The sequence below is a fragment of the Pseudorasbora parva genome, chromosome 9 (genome assembly GCF_024679245.1).
Source record: "Pseudorasbora parva isolate DD20220531a chromosome 9, ASM2467924v1, whole genome shotgun sequence".
Classification (NCBI taxonomy): domain Eukaryota; kingdom Metazoa; phylum Chordata; class Actinopteri; order Cypriniformes; family Gobionidae; genus Pseudorasbora; species Pseudorasbora parva.
In genome coordinates, this window is record NC_090180.1 from 24,017,621 (window position 1) to 24,024,009 (window position 6,389).

The window sequence follows — 6,389 nt, forward strand, 5'->3', positions numbered from 1 at the left end:
ACTGGCAGATATCTTTGACTTCCCAGTCCCGAGAGCTGACTGCCTTCAAGACCCCATGGGGGTTATTCCATTTCAGGGTCCTTCCTTTTGGATTAAACGGGGCCCCTGCTAGTTTCCAAAGACTCATGGACCATGTGTTACGAGGGTTGACCTTTTCCGCTGCATATCTGGATGACGTGGTGATTTACAGCAACACGTGGGAGCAACATCTGCAACACATCCAGGAGGTGCTTCACCGTCTTCAGAGGGCGGGGTTGACAGTTAATCCGCAAAAATGTGCCATTGCAAAGGCCGAGATGGAATACCTGGGCTTTGTCATTGGTGGGGGGGTGATAAGGCCTCAGGTGGACCAGGTCCAGGCTATCGAGAGGTGCCCTCAGCCACAGACTCGCAAGGAGCTGCGATCCTTCCTGGGCATGGCTGGGTTTTATAACAAATTTATCCCTGACTTCTCTAACAGAGCGGCAGTTTTGACTGATATGGTGGGTTCAAGGTGTCCCAACCAGGTCCGATGGACGAAACAAGCAGAGGCAGCATTCCAGGACATTCGTACGGCCTTGAGCAGGAATTCTGAATTGCATAATCCGGATTTTAATCAAACTTTCATTCTTCAGACAGATGCTTCAGATAGAGGACTGGGAGCTGTATTATTGCAGGGTCATTCTGGTGCTCGCCGACCCATTGCCTTTCTTAGCCGCAAGCTCTTCCCCAGAGAAACCCGTTATTCCATTGTGGAGAAGGAATGTTTTGGCGATAAAGTGGGCTTTGGACTCTTTAAAGTATTACCTCTTGGGGCGGGAATTTGTCCTGGAGACTGACCAAAAGGCTTTGAAGTGGCTTCATGAAATGAAAGACACCAACAGCCGAATAACTCGTTGGAGTCTGGCCCTGCAGCCCTTTCGCTTTACCATTAAGCATGTCCCTGGCAAAGAGAACCTGACTGCGGATTATCTTTCCCGCTGTGCCAGTGACATTGGTAAAGGGAGGGAGTATGTGATGGCCCACGATGCAGCCACACATCAATGAGCGGTAATGTGTCGCACTCCCACGCACACTCACACTGTTTAGTTAGTTTATAGGGTAGTATTTCTGTTCTTTCACTTAATGATTCAGTATGTATAATTTTCAGCTCTATAATAAAACACGGACACTTAATGTTTCAGTTAGAAATTTATTTGTGGTTGTAGTACATCATTTGGGGGTTGTACACGCATTAATATTGATTTCTTTGAGTTTAAGTTACCATTGAGCGGCGGTGAGTCGGCGCTGCTGGTGGTGAGCGGGGACTTCCGGTACGCTGTCCGTGCAGGCAAAGGACCGGCCTGCTGCTTCGTCTGCCATTTTGGTTCCGCTTGCCACTACCAATCAACAGATAGACTGTGGGGGGGAATGGGATGTTTTGATATTAGGTTTATTAAGTTAATGTCTTGTTTCTTTCCTTTGGTTCTATATTGATGTAAGAGGAGTTTAGGTTTATTTTGATCATTGGCCTGGCCTGTGAATTTTGATTGTATTTAGATTTAAGTTTGTGGTTTGTCTCCCCTCCCCCCTGTGTGTTTAATATGGATTAGTCCACTGGTATAAATGTGGCCCAAATGTTCTCTTTGTAGGTCAGTTCAGGTTGGTTTCAAATATATTAAGTTATTTGAGTTTAGTTTAGTTCTGTTGACCTCTTTTATAGGCCAAAATATTTGATTTGATTATTTTGACTTTAGTTTCTTTGTTTTGAATCTTTGTGTAACAGCTTGGATTGATTAAATATTCTTTTGTAAACTATTTTTTATAATTTGCCTCTCTTGGACTGTTCGGTCCCTCACACCATCCTTCGGCGGTAGTATGGGAATGTGCGTCCCGTCAACGCATCCGATTACTTGGGGAATCTTATGTTTCATTTAGAATCAGCAAGCAATTGCATTTGCGTCGTCCAGACTAGGAACCTGGATGAGATTTTTTGCGTAGGATACCATTCCTTTGCAAAACATGCACTGCATGAAAAGTGGGATTTTCGTCAGTAAGCGGCACTGTAGATTGTCGTGGAAGATCAGGTTTTACGACTGTACACGGCAGTTTGCAGGCGACACCGAAAACTGCCGTGAATTGTCAGAAATTGACGTGGGCCTTGCTTGGCAGTTGTCCCCCCCAAGACCCCCCTTCCCTTAACTCCAGGGGAGGCTTTAACATGTAAATGAACATGCTGTGAGCTATACAAATGCAAATCAGGGTAGCAGGAGTTTTAACCCATGTGACATTTTTCTAAAAGGTATTAACTTCCTTCTAAGAAAATCTCTTAGATAGATCAGGCTCAGTATAGCCTAATTGTAAAATCTTAAACTTAAGCTTGAATTTATATATTTGATGAAAGTATTCTAGATTATTTATTGTGTGTCATTTGCAATCAGTCCCCGTGAATTCAGTGCGACTCGCAATTTTGACCAATCACCGCAACTTTTACCAATCATTGCGGTCTCCTGCTAATAAGCGGCGTCATACATCAGCAAACTTTATATATCATATATCATTGACTGTCAAAATTAACGTGTTAACGCAAATTAATTTTAACGGCACTACATATATATGTGTGTGTGTATATATATATATACAGGGGTTGACATTGACTTTTTTGCTCACCGGCCACCGTGGCTAGTGGTTTTCCAAAGTAACTAGCCACTCAGCATTTTCACTGGCCACAATTTTGCTGTTTGGAAATTACATTGTATATGTTTAAAGTTGACTTTGGCATATATAAATTACTTGATTTTGAATCATTTTACTTTATTTAGAAGATTTTAAACCCTTTCAAACTTTCAAATGCAGAATGACCCCCCAAATCTTGTATATCAGCTGGGATGTGCAGGTGGGCAAGGGTTGGGCAATATAATAGATTATAATAGAATACGGTATAATAGGCTAATATGAGAAAGGTAATATGACAGGCTATGAGTTATTTTAGTTTATATATATATATATATATATATATATATATATATATATATATATATATATATATATATATATATATATATATAATTTAAAAAATACCCTAAGCAAATTACAAAAACAATAGTTATTAAAAATAAAATAAAAATTCCGATACTAATACATATTTATTTTATATGTATACATTTATTTAACATCTGTAGTCGTTTGATTAATATTAATGACAGACAGGTATTTAATTGGGCTGCTGAATGCATGGATGTAATATTTGTGACACATATCCAGTTATTACCAACCTGCTTACGTACACTTAAGCCATAACCAACTGTGTTCATGCGATGGAAATTTTGATGAATATATATATTGTTAGCATCTTAATTTAATCTTTGTTTTATTATTTTATTAGTTCATTAACTAATTCTTATTGCTTCACTCTGCTTCTTAGCAAGGCTTTCCTCCTCTTCAGTCACATACTCATCCTATGGAAATGTGAAGTACACATTTAAAACTCACGCAATGCCCATACTCATCACCTCAAACCATACTTAAAAAAATAATGCTTGACATCTCCTTCAACCACAGCAATATTCATGCTCCACTTAAATAAGGCCAAAAACTAGGCTTCATCAAATTACGCACTGCAACGACACAATGTAATTTATTGAATGTAATTGTCATTGGATACGACTTTCATCGAAAAGAATGTAACAAAATGTGGGCGTGGTCTGTGTTGTGAAATGAAACCACATTAAAAATTCCCTTAAACTGCGTTTGAAACATACAGCAAAGCAGCGACAGCGGAAAACACAGAGCCTGATATTATGCAAACATTTACCAATAATGTGGAAAGCGTTTTAAATCTGTTCAGTGGAAAATCCGCTGTGACGAATCTGTCCTCGTCTAACATCTGCTGTAAATCCAGGTAAAACTAGCTGCGTGCACGCGCCCGTCCCCAGATAACATGATCCCCAGTTGATCCGTAACACCGGCGGGAAGAAACAGCTGAATGCAATCAGTGGGCTATCTCGTCAGCTTGCTCAGTTTGCTGCCGATTTTAACGAGCAGTTAACTTTAGTAATCTCCAGGTTGCTGTCCATAGATGATAGGTTGCTTGCGTTGGAGTCGAAAAACTGTGTGGAAGATACTAACTTTAAGAAGAGAAGACGAGTGCCTAAGAGAAGACCAGTCCTAAGATTGCGGTAAGACTGTTATCTAAGCTAAAGTAACCTAAAGCAAAGCTTTTTAAGGAGCACAAGCTGAAATTAGCCTTGTAAAAGAACAAATGTAAGTTGCTTTATAAAAGTGTTTTCTTTTTCTGGTCATTTTACAGGAAGCAGTACGCCGTCTTCACAACTTCGTCATAACACTCATTTAATTGTTTTCCAGCTGCATGTAAGACAGAGACAGTACGCAGGAGGTACAAACATCCAGTTCTTGCATCGCAAGCAGAAGGAAGCTGTGAATAGTTCAGCTCGGAGTCGATTGAGAAGAAAGAGGGTAAGATTTATTAGATTAGATCCGTTTTTGGTCAGTTTGACTATTTTTCAGGTGCATTTTACGCAGTACATCGCGCAATACTGATTGTCTTTATTGTTTGTTTTTACAGCTGCTACAAGCAAGAAAGAGTGTGTTAGCTGAGGATGAGGTGGGCCTTTGGAAGTGCGCTACCATAGACTTGATGTCTGATGAGGAAGACGGCATCGTTCGCGCGGTGTCTGGATGGACTGTTTGACCAGCCAGGAGCTCGCCGAGCTGTGCCACGCTGCAATCGAGATTAGAGGCGATTCCAAAGAACAGGGCAACGCACGACAGACGTCTGAAAAATGGACTTAAAACAGACAGAATGGCGCTAGTTACCTACAGCTCTGAAGCGGAAAACAGAGACTTCATGGTGCTGTAGGATTTTGGGCTGCTTGTGAGCTTCCTATTGTTGTGTGGGCAGATCTCAAACGTTTTGCATTTGGTTGTGTGTTTGTTTGTTCTAATAAAGCTCTTTCTTTGAATAAACTGCACGTCCCTGGTATATTTTCCTTTCCTCAATAAATGAATGTCCTTGATGGTTATAATAGCGTAGTCCATAGGATAACAATGACATGAATATAAAACATAATAGCATATCACATGAATATGAATATATACAATTAAAAAATAATATGCAAATCATAATTTTATATATATATATGTGTGTAAAATTATTATAATTTGGGGGTTTAAATTTATTAATTTATTACCCAGGTTGACCAATAGTAACAGATCTGCCAACCAATCACGAGTGATATTTCTTGTTTCAATGTAGTAGTTTCAACCAATACTGAGTGAGGAAATTCAAGCCATTCGGGCAAGGCGCCGCCCAGAGCTGCTATTCATATGCTAATTAGAGCCATTAGCGCCGGCGCCAGCATGCCTTCGCAAGCTCCACATACGTCATGGTTCGTTTCCGTCAATATGTGGCACAGACGAACGCGACGTTCACAGGCTGTAAACTGACGTTAATTGTCGAAAATCAGGAAGATTTCCGGCCGTTTACGGGGACGAAAATCCCACTTTTCATGCAGTGATGTACACAAATTTTTGGACTGTGCATTTGTGCACGCCAAATTGATTGGCTATCACTCTGTATTCACCGCAACTACCGAGTCAATACAGGACCACTGCAACCCGCATCTCCAAGGACACAGGTGCACGCACAGTCACCTCATGAGGACTCATGACACCCTCCATCACGGAATACATTTTTACAAATGATCTCCGGGACATGCGAAAATTCTCTTTCCATTCGGCGTCATTAAATTCCATTAAAACAACTCTCTCCCACCAGTCCTTACTTCGTACTCTCATCCAGTACCTCCGAGTTTGTCGTGGTGGCATGAATGACATTCCGCCAACTGAAAGCACAGAGGCGGCTTGTTGCTGTAGTAGAATTTGTGTCCGCCGACGTCTATTTGCACGTATAGCATGCAGAATTAACTGCACTTGAAGCTCTCGTAAAATTAAAAATGAAACACTGAAAACTGTATGTGGTACCATTGAAAAGACGAACTGTATGCGTAAAATTCTTGAGGACGGTGTGGTATGGTGACGTAATCAATGACGTGTGCCATTAATCGAGCTATGTTCCGTAACATGTAAAACGGGAACATGAATGGAGTATTCTAAAACAAACTCATGTAAATAGCTTAATCAGATTATTGTTTTATTTAGATTAAGGTCAATAATTAGATTATTGCAGTCCATGTAAACGTACTCAGTGTGGCCCACCCTTCTTTCCCCTGTAGAACTCATTTGCATACTGTACACAGTTAGAAGTCTTTAAAGGGTCTTTAAAGTTCATCAATGCATTTCTCACTTTCCAAACCACCATCAGAATACCCTTGGCAATATACTAAACAAATAGACACCAAACATGATGGAAAAAGATTGAACTGTCATGTGTTCATTCATTTGTTCATTAA

General features: G+C 40.4%; 1 long non-coding RNA gene across 1 annotated transcript; it reads left to right on the plus strand.

Annotated features, from left to right (window-relative positions):
- The first annotated feature begins 3,761 nt into the window (after nucleotides 1-3,761).
- Nucleotides 3,762-4,810, plus strand: LOC137089608 (uncharacterized). Its single transcript, XR_010907723.1, has 3 exons — nucleotides 3,762-4,136; nucleotides 4,268-4,434; nucleotides 4,544-4,810. It is a non-coding gene; the product is annotated as an uncharacterized lncRNA (long non-coding RNA).
- Nucleotides 4,811-6,389: the final 1,579 nt, after the last annotated feature.